We start from the raw sequence: 16,838 nt of genomic DNA on the forward strand, positions 1-16,838 counted from the left end.
CCTAACATTGTCAGTGACCGTGATATTTGCCTGAATATTTTCACTCACTACTGTCTGGTGAAATTATAGTCGCCAGAAAAAAAAAGAAAACCTCCTATGATGGAGCCCCGTATAGCAGTAAAAACCTGACGGGGAACTAATGCTTCCCAACTCTTTCCAAAACTGAAAAGAGTGTGGGCGGGATTCATTATTCATTACAGGTATATCGCCAACTTACACAGCACTTTACATACAGTATATTGTAAAATTTACATCATTCTCTGCCCTCAGGGACCTTAGATTGTATGTTCCTTATCTTACATGGTCACATATACTTATGTAAAACAAAAGTGTAGCGCTGATTATGCATTACACAAAAAACCTAAGCAGAATGGAAGTCTGGAGGCAGATTGTGCTATAAATACTATAATATAATACTCTAAGCTTAGAATGTATAAAAATAACAATACAAGTGAACTGAATCAAAGGTGTATTAGACCTACAAAGATGCAACCATAGATGTGATCTCAAAACGCATGTAGTCGCCAAAACTCCAAAAATCGGTGTGTATTTCAACACAAAATCGATTTAAATTGTGTATGATACAAAAATACAAAAATTAAATGCAAACTGTGATAATGATACCCAGAACTGGAGAATCTATGCTGAAGTGGTATGAGCACTTAACTGTACAAATACTCTGAGAAAGTGTGTATGAGCGGCTGGATATGAGCATGAAATCGCTGGATGTAACTACAACCACTGAAATCTGTGCTGAAGTGATGTGAACACTTAATAAACTGGTACTCTAAAAAAAATGTATATCTGAACGGTCGGGTGTTGCATGCAGACACTCAAAACCAAACAGAAGAATGCACAAACTCAAGTAGTGAAAAAATAAAAAAAGACAATAACAGTGGTAATAAGCACATATATGTGAATATTATATAACAATCCCACACATATATCTCCATTTGTATGTGAACCAAACTATTAAATGGTGTACATATGGTTAGAATGAAACATAGAAATGATGGAATATGTTTCAAATGTATGATATAATGCAGTGCTTAAGGTCTAAAGCAAACTGCAAAATATAGGAAAACATATGCCACCCCTAGGAATGAGGGAATGAAAGTCTGCATATATGTACCAAATGTTCATGCAGATGACTTCAAAGCAGTAGGTGTACATTCTACGTTTTCTGAGTTGACTGTTGATGTGTTCTATACTCAAAATGGACACTCAAACAATGCTTTTAACTTCAAAGAGTAGGGAAGAGGATGAGGTACCCTTACTGGAACTGGTGGACTCACAAGCCGATGGCGGTGAGTCAAACGAGCTTGTACCGGAAAACGGTAGATGAGGATCTTATCCAAATCGATGTAGAGATGAAACTTCTCCTGGATGGGTCAGTGAATAACCAAGACACTTACTCACCACAGGAAAAAGTCAGATGTGGATGCTACCAACTGGAATACTCCATTATCACTTTCATCAAACAGCCAAAAGATGTTATAAACACCGATCCTCATATGCAATGCTCTCAATGGAAATGATGGTTCTCGAAAGAAAAAAAAAATGCTTCCACACTATGTGGAAGCATATATTTTTTTCTATTCTTTTCTTTTTTTTCTTTTGAGAACCATCGGCTTGTGAGTCCACCAATTCTGGTAAGGGTACCTCATCCTCTTCCCTAATCTTTCAAGTTAAAAGCATTGTTTGAGTGTCCATTTTGAGTATAGAACACATCGACAGTCAACTCGGAACACGTAGAACGTACACCTACTGCTTTGAAGTCATCTGCATGAACATTTGTTATACATATATGCGGACTTTCATCTGCCCTCATTCCTAGGGGTGGCATATGTTTTCCTATTTTTTTGCAGTTTGCTTTAGACCTTAACCATTTCAGCCCCGGAAGGATTTGAGCACTTTTTACAATTTGGCACTGCATCGCTTTAACTGCTAATTGCGCGGTCATGCAATGCTGTACCCAAACGAAATTTGCGTCCTTTTCTTCCCACAAATAGAGCTTTCTTTTGATGGTATTTGATCACCTCTGCCGTTTTTATTTTTTGCGCTATAAACGGAAAAAGACCTAAAATTTTGAAAAAAAATATTTTCTACTTTTTGTTATAAAAAAAATCCAATAAACTCAATTTTAGTCATACATTTAGGCCAAAATGTATTCGGCCACATGTCTTTGGTAAAAAAAATGTCAATAAGTGTATATTTATTGGTTTGCGCAAAAGTTATAGCGTCTACAAGCTAGGGTACATTTTCTGGAATTTACACAGCTTTTAGTTTATGACTGCCTATGTCATTTCTTGAGGTGCTAAAATGGCAGTACAAAACCCCCCCAAATGACCCCATTTTGGAAAGTAGACACCCCAAGGAAATTGCTGAGAGGCATGTTGAGCTCATTGAATATTCATTTTTTTGTCCCAAGTGATTGAATAATGACAAAAAAAAAAATTACAAAAAGTTGTCACTAAATGATATATTGCTCACACAGGCCATGGGCATATGTGGAATTGCACCCCAAAATACATTCAGCTGCTTCTCCTTTCTCCTGAGTACGGGGATACCACATGTGTGGGACTTTTTGGGAGCCTAGCTGCGTACGGGGCCCCGAAAACCAATCACCGCCTTTAGGATTTCTAAGGGCGTAAATTTTTGATTTTACTCCTCACTACCTATCACAGTTTTGAAGGCCATAAAATGCCCAGATGGCACAACCCCCCCCAAATGACCCCATTTTGGAAAATTTTTGATTCACTGCCTATCACAGTTTCGGAGGCCATGGAATGCCCAGATGGTACAACCCCCCCCCCCCCCCAAATGACCCTATTTTGGAAAGTAGACACCCCAAGCTATTTGCTGAGAGGCATGGTGAGTATTTTTCAATTTTCATAACTTTGTCACAAAAAGTGAGGCTTGCAAAATACTCACTGTACCTCTCAGCAAATAGCTTTGGGTGTCTACTTTCCAAAATAGGGTCATTTGGGGGGGTTTTGTGCCACCTGGGCATTCCATTGCCTCCGAAACTGTGATAGGCAGTGAAGAGTGAAATCAAAAATTTACGCCCTTAGAAAGCCTGAAGGCGGTGCTTGGTTTTCAGGGTCCTGTACGCGGCTAGGCTCCCAAAAAGTCTCACACATGTGGTATCCCCGTACTCAGGAGAAGCAACAGAATGTATTTTGGGGTGTAATTTCACATATTCCCATGGCATGTTTGAGCAATATATCATTTAGTGACAACTTTGTGCAAAAAAAAAAAATTTGTCTCTTTCCCGCAACTTGTGTCACAATATAAAATATTCCATGGACACGACATGCCTCTCAGCAAATAGCTTGGGGTGTCTACTTTCCAAAATGGGGTCATTTTGGGGGGGGTTGTGAACTGTCCTGGCATTTTATGCACAACCTTTAGAAGCTTATGTCACACATCACCCACTCTTCTAACCACTTGAAGACAAAGCCCTTTCTGACACTTTTTGTTTACATGAAAACATTTTTTTTTTTTGCAAGAAAATTACTTTGAACCCCCAAACATCATATATTTTTTTAAAGCAAATGCCCTACAGATTAAAATGGTGGGTGTTTTCTTCTTTTTTTTTTTTTTCACACAGTATTTGCGCAGCGATTTTTCAAATGCATTTTTCGGGGAAAAAACACACTTTTTTAAATTTTAATGCACTAAAACACACTATATTGCCCAAACGTTTGATGAAATAAAAAAGATGATCTTAGGCCGAGTACATGGATACCAAACATGACATACTTTAAAATTGCGCACAAAAGTGCAGTGGCGATAAACTAAATACATTTTTAAAAGCCTTTACAGGTTACCACTTTAGATTTACAGAGGAGGTCTACTGCTAAAATTACTGCCCTCGATCTGACCTTTGCGGTGATACCTCACATGCATGGTGCAATTGCTGTTTACATTTGACGCCAGACCGACGCTTGCGTTCGCCTTTACGCGAGAGCAGGGGGGGACAGGTGTGCTTTTTTTTTTTTCTTTATTTTTTTTTTTGCTTTTTTATCTTATTTTTAAACTGTTCCTTTAATTTTTTTTTTTTTTGTTTTAATCATTTTTATTGTTATCTGAGGGAATGGTAAATATCCCCTATGATAGCAATAGGTAGTGACAGGTACTCTTTTTTGAAAAAATTGGGGTCTATTAGACCCTAGATCTCTCCTCTGCCCTCAAAGCATCTGACCACACCAAGATCGGTGTGATAAAATGCTTTCCCAATGGCGCTGTTTGTAATTTCACATATTCCCATGGCATGTTTGAGCAATATATCATTTAGTGACAACTTTGTGCAAAAAAAAAAAATTTGTCTCTTTCCCGCAACTTGTGTCACAATATAAAATATTCCATGGACACGACATGCCTCTCAGCAAATAGCTTGGGGTGTCTACTTTCCAAAATGGGGTCATTTTGGGGGGGTTGTGAACTGTCCTGGCATTTTATGCACAACCTTTAGAAGCTTATGTCACACATCACCCACTCTTCTAACCACTTGAAGACAAAGCCCTTTCTGACACTTTTTGTTTACATGAAAACATTTTTTTTTTTGCAAGAAAATTACTTTGAACCCCCAAACATCATATATTTTTTTAAAGCAAATGCCCTACAGATTAAAATGGTGGGTGTTTTCTTCTTTTTTTTTTTCACACAGTATTTGCGCAGCGATTTTTCAAATGCATTTTTCGGGGAAAAAACACACTTTTTTAAATTTTAATGCACTAAAACACACTATATTGCCCAAACGTTTGATGAAATAAAAAAGATGATCTTAGGCCGAGTACATGGATACCAAACATGACATACTTTAAAATTGCGCACAAACGTGCAGTGGCAACAAAATAAATACATTTTTAAAAGCCTTTAAAAGCCTTTACAGGTTACCACTTTAGATTTACAGAGGAGGTCTACTGCTAAAATTACTGCCCTCGATCTGACCTTCGTGGTGATACCTCACATGCATGGTGCAATTGCTGTTTACATTTGACGCCAAACCGACGCTTGCGTTCGCCTTAGCGCGAGAGCAGGGGGGGACAGGGGTGCTTTTTTTTTTTTTTTTTTTTTTTTTTTTTCTTTATTATTTTTTTGCTTTTTTATCTTATTTTTAAACTGTTCCTTTCATTTTTTTTTTTTTAATCATTTTTATTGTTATCTCAGGGAATGTAACTATCCCCTATGATAGCAATAGGTAGTGACAGGTACTCTTTTTTTGAAAAAATTGGGGTCTATTAGACCTTAGATCTCTCCTCTGCCCTCAAAGCATCTGACCACACCAAGATCGGTGTGATAAAATGCTTTCCCAATTTCCCAATGGCGCTGTTTACATCCGGCGAAATCTAAGTCATGAAATGCTCGTAGCTTCCGGTTTCTTAGGCCATAGAGATGTTTGGAGCCACTCTGGTCTCTGTTTAGCTCTATGGTCAGCTGGCTGAATCACCGGCTGCATTCTCAGGTTCCAGGTTCCCTGTTGAGACAGTAGAGCCAGAGAAAAACACGGAAGACGGTGGGGGGGGGGGGCATTCCCTCCCACTGCTTGTAAAAGCAGTCTAGAGGCTAATTAGCCGCTAGGATTGCTTTTACATGAAAGCCGACCGTTGGCTGAAAAGAATGATACCAAGATGATACCTAAACCTGCAGGCATCATTCTGGTATAACCACTCAAAGTCGTGAATGGCGTACCTGAAGACATAAAAATGGTTAACAATAAAGCACAGTAAACAGTAAAGTATAAAAAATTTCATACCTGAAAAGCAAACATGATAAAACATAATAACAATAAAACATTGCAGAATAGAATACAGTAAAAAAGAGCAGAACAATAGAGAGAACAATAAAACTATTTTTTTTTTTTTTTTTTTTTTTTTTTTTTTTTTTTTTGTAACTAACTTTTATAACTGTAACCGGTTCCAGGTTCGGGTCTCTCAAAATGCGATGGCATCTTGGGAGTCCCTGTGAAAGTGTGCCTAGTTTGTGCAATGCTGTACCCTACGCTAATACTCAACTAGTGCATGGTAGCGTTCAAAACATTCACCAATGCAAAGACCAGGATTGTCAGGACAGGAGGGACAATAATAGCGGGTGTCACGCCTATATCCGCGCTTGCTGCAGACACAACATCTTTTTTGGGGGGGTTAGTTGGGTAGGGGTACTCGGGAGGACATAAAGAAAATGCCTCTCATGCAGCCGACTGCATTTGGTTGGGGATGTGAATGGGGGAAGTACGGGTGCTGCAGAAGTGGTGGGTTCCCAATTAGGATTTGCGAATGCTGCAGGAAGGGCACTATGGGCACGACAGGCCTGTTTGTCTTCTTGGTGGCAGCGGGACACTACTTGTGCTTGCCACCTCACCAGCTTGAACTGCACTTATGGGACTCGCCACATCACCAAGTGTTACTGCAGTGCTGGTTTGACTACGACCGGGGTGTACTAGGCCGCTGGTGCTTGCCAGTTCACCAAAACGCTACCAAAAAAACTGTTAGCGATCGCAGGGATCAGGCCCGACTCTGCAAACGCTGCAGTTATGTGTTTAGTGTTTTGTAAGTGACAGTGATCAATCGATACTGCACTTGGGTGGGGTGGGCTGGGCTGGGCCAGGCGGAGGGGCAAAACGCAGGTGCTAGCAGGTATCTGGGCTGATCCCGCTAACACTGCGTTTTTGGGAACCCTAAACTGCTGGGGACGCTAGTATAGATCTGATCGGATCAGATATTGATCCGTTCAGATACTACACCACTAAGGGAGGTGTACGGTGCGTGCGTGCGTGGGTGTTAGCGGTACTGGCACTAACCTGACGCTGCCTGGGGCTGGTGCTTGCCAGTTCACCAAAACGCTACCAAAAAAACTGTTAGCGATCGCAGGGATCAGGCCTGACTCTGCGAACGCTGCAGTTATGCGTTTAGTGTTTTGTAAGTGACAGTGATCGATCGATACTGCACAGGTGCTAGCAGGTATCTGGGCTGATCCAGCTAACGGTGCGTTTTAGGGAACCCTAAACTGCTGGGGACGCTAGTATAGATCTGATCGGCTCAGATACTATACCACTAAGGGAGGTGTATGCTGCGTGCGTGGGTGTTAGTGGTACTGGCGCTAATCTGACGCTGCCTGGGGCGACGCATATCACCGCCGGGCGATCAGGGGGCTAAACCTTTATTAGGTAATAAACGGCGGGTGCCCTGACACTATAAAAAATAAACTAATTAACCGTCACCCGTAACAGTTATACGGTGATCAGTGGTGAAAGGGTTAACTAGGGGGCAATCAAGGGGTTAAAACATTTATTAGGTAGTATATTGAGGTCCCTGACGCTATAAAACGCTGACGGCGAACCTAAATATTTACCTCCCTAACTAGCGTCACCAGCAACACTAATACAGCGATCAGAAAAATGATCGCTTAGCGACACTGGCGATGGGGGGGTGATCAAGGGGTTAAAACTTTATTGGGGGGGGTTAGGGGGGTATCCTAGACCTAAAGGGGGCTAACCCTAACTGTCCTAACACACTAACTGTCACAAACTGACACCATGCAGTAATCAGAAAAAAAAAAAAACTGCTTGGTGTCAGTGTGACGGGGGGGGGGGGGGGGGGACCGGGGGTGTAATGTGTGCCTGGCATGTTCTACTGTGTGTGTGTGTTGGTGCCCTCACATTCCAGTCTCCGAGCCGAGGAGAGATGACATAATTTCCTCTGCCTCTGTGTACAATACAGAGGCAGGGAAATGATCCCATTGGCCAGGAGCGATCGCGAGGGGGGGGGCCACGAATGGATGGCCTCCCCCTCGCCACCGATTGCCGGGGAGGATTTGCCGACCGCCGTAGGCACCGGGGGGGTCCGATCGGACCCCCCACCCGCGGCAGGCAAGGACGTACCTGTAAGTCCTTTTGCCTGCCCGTGCCATTCTGCCGACGTACATCGTCGTGCGGCGGTCGGCAACTGGTTAAGCACTGCAGTATATCATACTCTTGAAACATATTCCATCATTTCCAGGTTTCATTCTAACCATATGTACACCATTTAATAGTTTGGTTCACATACAAATAGAAATATGTGTGGGATTGTTATATAATAGTCACATATATGTGCTCATTACCACTGTTATTCTCTTATTTTATTCTTATTTTTTCACGACTTGAGTTTGTGCATTCTTCTGTTTGGTTTAGAGTGTCTGCATGCGACTTCATGCGACACCCTACCGTTCAGATATGCATTTTTTTTAGATTACCAGTTTATTAAGTGTTCACATCACTTCAGCACAGATTTCAGTGGTTGTAGTTACATCCAGTGATTTCATGCTATTCGCATGCGATATCTAGCCGCTCATACATACTTTCTCAGAGTATTTGTACGGTTAAGTGCTCATAACACTTCAGCATAGATTCTCCAGTTCTGGGTATCATTATCACAGTTTGCACTTTATTTTTGTGTTTTTGTGTCATACACAATTTAAATCTATTTTGTGTTGAAATACACACCAATTTTTTGAGTTTTTAGAGTTTTGGCGACAACATGCGTTTTGAGATCACATATATGGTTGTATATTTGTAGGTCTAATACACCTTTGATTCACTTCACTTGTATTTATTTTTATACACTCTAAGCTTCTAAGCTTAGAGTGTTATAGTATTTATAGCACAATCCGCCTCCAGACTTCCATTCTGGTTAGGTTTTTTTGTGTAATACAGTGGGGACGGAAAGTGTTCCGACCCCCTTAAATTTTTCACTCTTTGTTATATTGCAGCCATTTGCTAAAATCATTTAAGTTAATTTTCTTTCCTCATTAATGTACACACAGCACCCCATATTGACAGAAAAACACAGAATTGTTGACATTTTTGCAGATTTATTAACCACTTGAGCCCCGGACCATTATGCTGCCTAAGGACCAGAGGTCTTTTTCCAATTTGGCACTGCGTCGCTTTAACTGCTAATTGCGCGGTTATGCAATGCTGTACCCAAACGAAATTTGCGTCCTTTTCTTCCCACAAATAGAGCTTTCTTTTGATGGTATTTGATCACCTCTGCAGTTTTTATTTTTTGCGCTATAAACGGAAAAAGACCGAAAATTTTGAAAAAAAATGATATTTTCTACTTTTTGTTATAAAAAAAATCCAATAAACTCAATTTTAGTCATACATTTAGGCCAAAATGTATTCGGCCACATGTCTTTGGTAAAAAAAATGTCAATAAGTGTATATTTATTGGTTTGCGCAAAAGTTATAGCGTCTACAAACTAGGGTACATTTTCTGGAATTTACACAGCTTTTAGTTTATAACTGCCTATGTCATTTCTTGAGGTGCTAAAATGGCAGGGCAGTACAAAACCCCCCAAATGACCCCATTTTGGAAAGTAGACACCCCAAGGAAATTGCTGATAGGCATGTTGAACCCATTGAATATTTTTTTTTTTTGTCCCAAGTGATTGAATAATGACAGAAAAAAAAAAAAAATATTTACAAAAAGTTGTCACTAAATGATATATTGCTCACACAGGCCATGGGCCTATGTGGAATTGCACCCCAAAATACATTCAGCTACTTCTCCTGAGTACGGGGATACCACATGTGTGGGACTTTTTGGGAGCCTAGCCGCGTACGGGACCCCGAAAACCAATCACCGCCTTCAGGATTTCTAAGGGTGTAAATTTTTGATTTCACTCTTCACTGCCTATCACAGTTTCGGAGGCCATGGAATGCCCAGGTGGCACAACCCCCCCCCCCCCCAAATGACCCCATTTTGGAAAGTAGACACCCCAAGCTATTTGCTGAGAGGCATATTGAGTCCATGGAATATTTTATATTTTGACACAAGTTGCGGGAAAGTGACACTTTTTTTTTTTTTGCACAAAGTTGTCACTAAATGATATATTGCTCACACAGGCCATGGGCCTATGTGGAATTGCACCCCAAAATACATTTAGCTGCTTCTCCTGAGTATGGGGTTACCACATGTGTGGGACTTTTTGGGAGCCTAGCCGCGTACGGGGCCCCGAAAACCAATCACCACCTTCAGCGTTTTTAAGGGCGTGAATTTTTGATTTTACTCTTTACTGCCTATCACCGTTTCGGAGGCCATGGAATGCCCAGGTGGCACAAAACCCCCCCAAATGACCCCATTTTGGAAAGTAGACACCCCAAGCTATTTGCTGAGAGGCATGGTGAGTATTTTGCAGCTCTCATTTGTTTTTGAAAATGAAGAAAGACAAGAAAAAACTTTTTTTTTTTTTTTTCTTTTTTCAAATTTCAAAACTTTGTGACAAAAAGTGAGGTCTGCAAAATACTCACTATACCTCTCAGCAAATAGCTTGGGGTGTCTACTTTCCAAAATGGGGTCATTTGGGGGGGTTTTGTGTCACCTGGGCATTCCATGGCCTCCGAAACTGTGATAGGCAGTGAAGAGTGAAATCAAAAATTCACGCCCTTAGAAAGCCTGAAGGCGGTGCTTGGTTTTCGGGGTCCCGTACGTGGCTAGGCTCCCAAAAAGTCTCACACATGTGGTATCCCCGTACTCAGGAGAAGCAGCAGAATGTATTTTGGGGTGTAATTTCACATATTCCCATGGCATGTTTGAGCAATATATCATTTAGTGACAACTTTGTGCAAAAAAAAAAAAAATTTGTCTCTTTCCCGCAACTTGTGTCGCAATATAAAATATTCCATGGACTCGACATGCCTCTCAGCAAATAGCTTGGGGTGTCTACTTTCCAAAATGGGGTCATTTGGGGGGGTTTTGAACTGTCCTGGCATTTTATGCACAACATTTAGAAGCTTATGTCACACATTACCCACTCTTCTAACCACTTGAAGACAAAGCCCTTTCTGACACTTATTGTTTACATGAAAAAGTTTTTTTTTTTTGCAAGAAAATTACTTTGAACCCCCAAACATTATATATTTTTTTAAAGCAAATGCCTTACAGATTAAAATGGTGGGTGTTTAATTTTTTTTTTTCACACAGTATTTGCGCAGCGATTTTTCAAACGCATTTTTTGGGGAAAAAACACACTTTTTTAAATTTTAATGCACTAAAACACACTATATTGCCCAAATGTTTGATGAAATAAAAAAGATGATCTTAGGCCGAGTACATGGATACCAAACATGACATGCTTTACAATTGCGCACAAACGTGCAGTGGCAACAAAATAAATACATTTTTAAAAGCCTTTAAAAGCCTTTACAGGTTACCACTTTAGATTTGCAGAGGAGGTCTACTGCTAAAATTACTGCCCTCGATCTGACCTTCGCGGTGATACCTCACATGCATGGTGCAATTGCTGTTTACGTTTGACGACAGACCGCCGCTTGCGTTCGCCTTAGCGCAAGAGCAGGGGGCGACAGGGGTGCTTTTTTTTTTTTTTTTTTTTTTCTTTATTATTTTTTTGCTTTTTTATCTTATTTTTAAACTGTTCCTTTCATTTTTTTTTTTTTTTTAAATCATTTTTATTGTTATCTCGGGGAATGTAAATATCCCCTATGATAGCAATAGGTAGTGACAGGTACTCTTTTTTGAAAAAATTGGGGTCTATTAGACCCTAGATCTCTCCTCTGCCCTCAAAGCATCTGACGACACCAAGATCGGTGTGATAAAATGCTTCCCCAATTTCCCAATGGCGCTATTTACATCCGGCGAAAGCTAAGTCATAAAATGCTCGTAGCTTCCGGTTTCTTAGGCCATAGAGATGTTTGGAGCCACTCTTGTCTCTGATCAGCTCTATGGTCAGCTGGCTGAATCACCGGCTGCATTCTCAGGTTTCCTGTTGAGACAGGAGAGCCAGAGAAAAACACGGAAGACGGTGGGGGGGTGGGGGCATTCCCTCCCACGGCTTGTAAAGGCAGTCTAGAGGCTAATTAGCCGCTAGGATTGCTTTTACATGAAAGCCGACCGCTGGCTGAAAAGAATGATACCAAGATGATACCTAAACCTGCAGGCATCATTCTGGTATAACCACTCAAAGTTGTGAATGGCGTACCTGAAGACAAAAAAATGGTTAACAATGGTTAACAATAAAGCACAGTAAACAGTAAAGTATAAATAATTACATACCTGAAAAACAAACATGATAAAACATAATAACAATAACAATAAAACATTGCAGAATAGAATACAGTAAAAAAAGAGCAGAACAATAGAGAGAGAATAGAGAGAGAGAACAATAAAACGACAACTATTTTTTTTTATTTTATATATATATATATATATATATATATATATTTTTTTTTTTTTTTACACTTTTTTTGTAACTAACTTTTATAACTGTAACCGGTTCCAGGTTCGGGTCTCTCAAAATGCGATGGCATCTTGGGAGACCCTGTGAAAGTGTGCCTAGTCTGTGGAATGCTGTACCCTACGCTAATACTCAACTAGTGCATGGTAGCGTTCAAAACATTCACCAATGCAAAGACCAGGATTGTCAGGACAGGAGGGACAATAATAGCGGGTGTCACGCCTATATCCGCGCTTGCTGCAGACACGACATCTTTTTGGGGGGGTTCGTTGGGTAGGGGTACTCGGGAGAACATAAAAATGCCTCTCATGCAGCCGACTGCATTTGGTTGGGGATGTGAATGGGGGAAGTACGGGCGCTGCAGAAGCGGTGTGTTCCCAATAAGGATTTGCGAATGCAGCAGGAAGGGCACTATGGGCACGACGGGCCTGTGTTCGTCTTTTTGGTGGCAGCGGGACACTACTTGTGCTTGCCACCTCACCAGCTTGAACTGCACTTATGGGACTCGCCACGTCACCAAGTGTTACTGCAGCGCTGGTTTGACTACGACCGGGGTATACTAGGCCACTGGTGCTTGCCAGTTCAATAAAAAGCTTCCAAAAAAACTGTTAGCGATCGCAGGGATCAGGCCTGACTCTGCAAACGCTGCAGTTATGCGTTTAGTGTTTTGTAAGTGACAGTGATCGATCGATACTTCACTTGGGTGGGCTGGGCTGGGCCGGGCGGAGGGGCAAAACGCAGGTGCTAGCAGGTATCTGGGCTGATCCCGCTAACACTGCGTTTTTGGGAACCCTAAACTGCTGGGGACGCTAGTATAGATCTGATCGGATCAGATATTGATCCGTTCAGATACTATACCACTAAAGGAGGCGTATGCTGCGTGCGTGGGTGTTAGTGGTACTGGCGCTAACCTGACGCTGCCTGGGGCCGGTGCTTGCTAGTTCACCAAAATGCTACCAAAAAAACTGTTAGCAATCGCAGGGATCAGGCCTGACTCTGCGAACGCTGCAGTTATGCGTTTAGTGCCTTGTAAGTGACAGTGATCGATCGATACTGCACTTGGGTGGGCTGGGCTGGGCCAGGCGGAGGGGCACAATGCAGGTGCTAGCAGGTATCTGGGCTGATCTCGCTAACACTGCGTTTTTGGGAACCCTAAACTGCTGGGGACGCTAGTATAGATCTGATCGGACCAGATATTGATCCGTTCAGATACTATACCACTAAGGGAGGTGTATGGTACGTGCGTGGGTGTCAGTGGTACTGGCGCTAACCTGACGCTGCCTGGGGCTGGTGCTTGCCAGCTCACCAAAATGCTACCAAAATCGGGGTGTTTTGTGTGCCTGGCATGTTCTACTGTGTTGTGTAGTGTTGGTGCACTCACATACCAGTCTTCTCTCCTCGGCGCTGCAACGGAATACCGAGCCGAGGAGAGATGACATCATTTCCTTTGCTGCTGTTTAGCATACAGCAGCAAAGGAAGTAATCTGATTGGCCGGCGGCGATCGCGAGGGGGGGGCCACGAACGGATGGCCTCCCCCTCACCTCCGATCGCCGGGGGACAAAACGGGACCGCCTCGGGCATCGGGGGGGGGGGGTCCGATCGGACCCCCCACCCGCGGGAGGCAAATCATGTACATGTACGTGATTTTGCCTGCCCGTGCCGCCTTGCCGACGTAAATCGGCGTGAGGCGGTCCTTAAGTGGTTAAAAAAGAAAAACTGAAATATCACATGGTCCTAAGCATTCAGACCCTTTGCTATGACACTCATATATTTAACTCAGGTGCTGTCCATTTCTTCTGATCATCCTTGAGATGATTCTACACCTTCATTTGAGTCCAGCTGTGTTTGATTATACTGATTGGACTTGATTAGGAAAGCCACACACCTGTCTATATAAGACCTTACAGCTCACAGTGCATGTCAGAGCAAATGAGAATAATGAGGTCAAAGGAACTGCCTGAAGAGCTCAGAGACAGAATTGTGGCAAGACACGGATCTGGTCAAGGTTACAAAAAAAAAATTCTGCTGCACTTAAGGTTCCTAAGAGCACAGTGGCCTCCATAATCCTTAAATGGAAGACGTTTGGGACGACCAGAACCCTTCCCAGAGCTGTCCGTCCGGCCAAACTGAGCTATCGGGGGAGAAGAGCCTTGGTGAGAGAGGTAAAGAAGAACCCAAAGATCACTGTGGCTGAGCTCCAGAGATACAGTCGGGAGATGGGAGAAAGTTGTAGAAAGTCAACCATCACTGCAGCCCTCCACCAGTCGGGGCTTTATGGCAGAGTGGCCCGACGGAAGCCTCTCCTCAGTGCAACACACATGAAAGCCCGCTGGAGTGTGCTAAAAAACACCTGAAGGACTCCAAGATGGTGAGAAATAAGATTCTCTGGTCTGATGAGACCAAGATAGAACTTTTTGGCCTTAATTCTAAGCGGTATGTGTGGAGAAAACCAGGCACTGCTCATCACCTGTCCAATACAGTCCCAACAGTGAAGCATGGTGGTGGCAGCATTATGCTGTGTTTTTCAGCTGCAGGGACAGGACGACTGGTTGCAATCGAGGAAAAGATGAATGCGGCCAAGTACAGGGATATCCTGGACGAAAACCTTCTCCAGAGTGCTCAGGACCTCAGACTGGGCCAAAGGTTTACCTTCCAACAAGACAATGACCCTAAGCATACAGCTAAAATAACGAAGGAGTGGCTTCACAACTCTGTGACTGTTCTTGAATGGCCCAGCCAGAGCCCTGACTTAAACCCAATTGAGCCTCTCTGGAGAGGCCTAAAAATGGCTGTCCACTAACGTTTACCATCCAACCTGACAGAACTGGAGAGGATCTGCAAGGAGGAATGGCAGAGGATCCCCAAATCCAGGTGTGAAAAACTTGTTGCATCTTTCCCAAAGACTCATGGCTGTATTAGATCAAAAGGGTGCTTCTACTAAATACTGAGCAAAGGGTCTGAATACTTAGGACCATGTGATATTTCAGTTTTTCTTTTTTAATAAATCTGCAAAAATGTCAACAATTCTGTGTTTTTCTGTCAATATGGGGTGCTGTGTGTACATTAATGAGGAAAAAAATGAACTTAAATGATTTTAGCAAATGGCTGCAATATAACAGAGTGGAAAATTTTTAAGGGGATCTGAATACTTTCTGCCCCCACTGTACATACATTATCAGCGTTACACTTTTGTTTTACATTTCACTGTACAATTAGTCTGATTGTTATTTTTGACTGCTCACATTCAAAGTCGGCACGGTATTTCCACTTTATTTTTCACATATATTTATGGAAAGACGCTAGCTTACAGGGGCATGCCTTTGGATGATGGGAGGAAACGCACACAAACACACGGAAAGCTTTTTATCCGATGCTGTAATTCTCTAGATCACACTACCCACTTTGTCAGGGATATGGTTATCTAAGAGACCCTCCTTCTAACCTGTTGTGATGCAGAAGAGGTATTCCCAAAGTCACCATTTGCAGGACCTTTAGGCTACATTTACACTAACTACCTGTGCTTGGTTTATTTAAATCCAGGAGAAATTACCTGGGAAGTATGAACAAAATGTATGCTTTCCAGATCGAGTCCTTCAATAAAATGTATGTGCATTTATATGCAGTCATATTATTTCATCTAGCTGCCCCTGGACACACAGATTTCTGTTATTACTAAATTCAGCTAAACTGAACACACCTAAATGCACAGTGTGAATTATGCCAATAAAAAGCATTACATGCCTTTTTATAAATGTTTACAGTGTTTAATTTTAAATCCTCCCTAGGCCCATGTTTTATGTAATTTACATTTTTTTTCTTCTTTTTTTTTATAGAATCCAGAAAGAAGAACAAAGAAGCTGAAGCACCTTTAACTGCATTTAGGGAAAAACATTTTTTACCACTCTGACTTTTCTTAAACTTTAATGAAAAGTATATGTGTGCAATATGCTTCTACTTTTATAAATATTCAAATAAAATTGCTATAACACCTGCAGATGACATGTATTTGTGTGTGTTCTTTAACCCCCTACATGCCAACAGTACGCACATAGGCAGCCTCTTGACAGGTGGGCCTTAACGCAGAGTGGCCGCATATATGCAGCCATGTGTAAACAACTTGCTATGCTGAGAGCACGAATCAGTAAGCTCCCCATGCATACTTGCAAGCGCGAGCTTTTCGATTATGTGACCGCTATGACAGCCAATCACAGCGGTCACATGACCCGAATGTCCGCTTCCCAGCTTTTAGAAGACTTAAAGGGCCAGGGGGCAGTCTGCAGGAAGGGGTCAATAATAGCACATGTGTTCTTTAACCAATTCAGCCCCGGAAGATTTGGACCCTTAATGACCAGGCATTTTTTGCGATACAGCACTGCGTCGTTTTAACTGACAATTGCACGGTCGTGCGACATTGTACAAAAACAAGATTGATGTCCCCCCCCCCCCCCCACGAATAGAGCTTTTTTTTTTTTTTTTTTTTTTTTGGTGGTAGTTGATCACCTCTGCGATTTTAATTTATTTTTAGCGCTATAAATAAAAAAGAGCGACAATTCTGAAAAAAACTTTTTTTTTTTTTTTTTTGCTATGATAAATACCC

At 42.0% G+C, this 16,838-nt stretch overlaps 1 protein-coding gene across 1 annotated transcript in view; it reads left to right on the plus strand.

Annotated features, from left to right (window-relative positions):
- MTLN (mitoregulin) overlaps window positions 1-16,235 on the plus strand; it is a 64,353-nt gene extending 48,118 nt beyond the window's left edge. Inside the window, exon 2 of the mRNA XM_073627580.1 lies at window positions 16,075-16,235. The gene's annotated coding sequence lies outside the window, so the exon portion shown is untranslated. The remainder of the gene's footprint in view (window positions 1-16,074) is intronic.
- The last annotated feature ends 603 nt before the right edge of the window (window positions 16,236-16,838 follow it).

This window comes from Aquarana catesbeiana, linkage group LG04, assembly GCF_042186555.1.
Source record: "Aquarana catesbeiana isolate 2022-GZ linkage group LG04, ASM4218655v1, whole genome shotgun sequence".
NCBI lineage: Eukaryota > Metazoa > Chordata > Amphibia > Anura > Ranidae > Aquarana > Aquarana catesbeiana.